Source organism: Hypanus sabinus, chromosome 22, assembly GCF_030144855.1.
Source record: "Hypanus sabinus isolate sHypSab1 chromosome 22, sHypSab1.hap1, whole genome shotgun sequence".
Taxonomy (NCBI): Eukaryota; Metazoa; Chordata; class Chondrichthyes; order Myliobatiformes; family Dasyatidae; genus Hypanus; species Hypanus sabinus.
The window spans coordinates 36,889,946-36,892,329 of record NC_082727.1 but is presented as its reverse complement, the minus strand read 5'-3'; the positions used below and the strand labels follow the sequence as shown (position 1 = coordinate 36,892,329).

At 41.5% G+C, this 2,384-nt stretch overlaps 1 pseudogene; it reads right to left on the bottom strand.

The window, feature by feature from the left end:
• On the bottom strand, nucleotides 1–1,791 carry LOC132379836 (interferon-induced protein with tetratricopeptide repeats 1-like; annotated as a pseudogene).
• Nucleotides 1,792–2,384: the final 593 nt, after the last annotated feature.

The window sequence follows — 2,384 nt, the reverse complement described above, 5'->3', positions numbered from 1 at the left end:
TACATTTGAAGATTAAAATTTGAAACAACAGATGTGGAAAATTTTTTGATTTCTCGGTTAACTCCACTTGCTGCAGTATCCCAAATCCCTTTTTTCAGTGTCCAGAGAAGCACAGTTAAATTCAGTTTGTTCAGGGTACTTGGGGAATTCATATATTTAAAATAAACACAATAGTTTGATCCAGTTACAAGGGGACCATTTTAGCAAATTGAACACTAACGAGTAAGAGAAGCTGCTAAGAGATATAACTAGTAAAGCAACACCCCACCAAACCGATCCTCAGATCAGATGGAAATGCATCTTTTAATCATCCCAGTGGTGCTCAGATGTTAATTGAGAAAGAGCACTCACATATTCCTCATTGTCAGGATCAAACTTCAAGGCTTTCTCAAAGTATTCAGTTGCTTTCTCCTTGATTCCATTCAGCTGATACAGAATTGTTTTAATACCAAGAGCCTTGCTATCATGGGCATTTATTCTAAGTTTCCTATCTGCCCACTTCTCCAAATACATGCGACATTTTTCCCGTTCTCTTGAGTTATATGCAATTTTCGCTCCTTTCAGGAAGAGGCGAACAACATTTGTTTCAGATTTCTTCTGGTACAGTTCAAATAATCCAGCTTTCAGACATATACGCTGCATATTCTCTGGTCGAATGTCCACTAACTCCACCAATCTACGGTAAGTCTCCTCTGCTCTGGAATATTCCCCACTTGTTATGCAGATCTGTGCAAAGTCCAGCTGTGGTTGAATAGATGACCTTCGATGGTGTTCAAAAGACTTTTCAAAGTGATACTTGCACAGATTGATCAACTCAGCTTTCTGATGAAATTCAGGATTGTGAGGATATCTGCTACAAGAGTATTCCAGCTTACCTCTGTAGCACAATCCAAGTTGGTGGTGTATGAAATAAGAGTTTGGAGTTAATTCTAATGCTTTTTTCAAGAGCTCAATTGTTTTCTCCACAGAACCTCTTTGTCTATAATGTATTGCAGCATAGCAAAGCATATATGGAAGATCAGAACTTTTCTTCAATGCTTGTTCAACTAATTCATTTGCTTCCTCGTTTTGACATAGCCTCTGCAGTTTTAGAGCCAACAGCACCATGGCCAAAGTATCAACTGGATCAAGCTCCAGTACTCGTCAGGAATGCTTCACTGACTGACTCTGATCAGGATGCTCTGGGGTTCCAGAAAATGTTTGCAGCCGAGACAGTGCAATCGCATATCCCATTATGCTCTCAGTGTTGTCAGGATCTTGCTCCAGAGCCTTTGCAAAGCATTCCTTTGCCTCCTCATAGTATTCAGCAGCAGAATTCAACAATGACAGTCCCTTCTCCCCGTACACCTCGGGTATCATTGCTGTATAGCGAGGGCCACCACTGAGCGGTTTACAGATCATCTCCAGCTTGTCGAGATAGGACTGGGCCTCGGTCAGTTGTCCCATGTGGTAATGCACCCAGGCAAAGTTTCCATAGGTGATGATGCATCTTCTTTCAAATTCATCTTTGTGGTTCTCCCTCAGAATCTTTTCAGCTTCCTTTAAGTTTTCAATGGCTTCTTCAAAATTACCCTGCAGACAGTTTACAAAAGCAAGATGGTTATACGAGGGGGCTTGATATTTTACACCCAATGTCAGAGAATCTTGCAATCTGAGCATCAGATTGTCCAAGTCAATAGTTTCTTTCTGTGGCCTCCATGTGAAGTGACACTGCAGCTGATCGAGCTTCTCTTTCAATAAATCTCCCGGAGTGTTGCTGCAAGAGAGGAAAAACAGAATCATGAATTCCATCTCAGATCACTTGCTGCAGGTCTGACCTGCAATCCCATAAAACGCAGATTTACTAACTGTATGAAAGCTGCATTTAAAAGATTTTTTTATAATTATGGCATTGAAAACCTGGAGATGCTCAGCCTGTCAGTCTGCATCTGAGGAAGGAGAATGTTTCAGATCAGTAACCCAATATGAAGAATTGATTCATGTGATGAAGTTGAAAATGTGTCTCCTGAACAGCCAAGGCAGCTGATCTGTTGCTTTGTTACACTGATGGTGGACTTGGTTTTATTACCAGACGTTGAGCTCTCCCACTATTGCAGATTTTCGTTTTTTTGCCAGCAGCCTGAGCATAGCTCCAGATCTCGGTACAGAGAAGTGGTGCTTTTCCCCAGACAGCCACCAGTACTCAGACTCAATGTCTCGAAGATTGAGAACTTCAATAACATTAGTGAGATAAAGCTGTTTAGTGAAGCCCACTGAAGTCTGGCAAATTACGAGTTACCAGACCAGTTCACAGAACAATTGCATGGACAACGTCCCCTGATCCTGCTGCACATTTCTGAAACAACATAGACCAGCATCAAACATAGTACATGTTGTGCCGACCT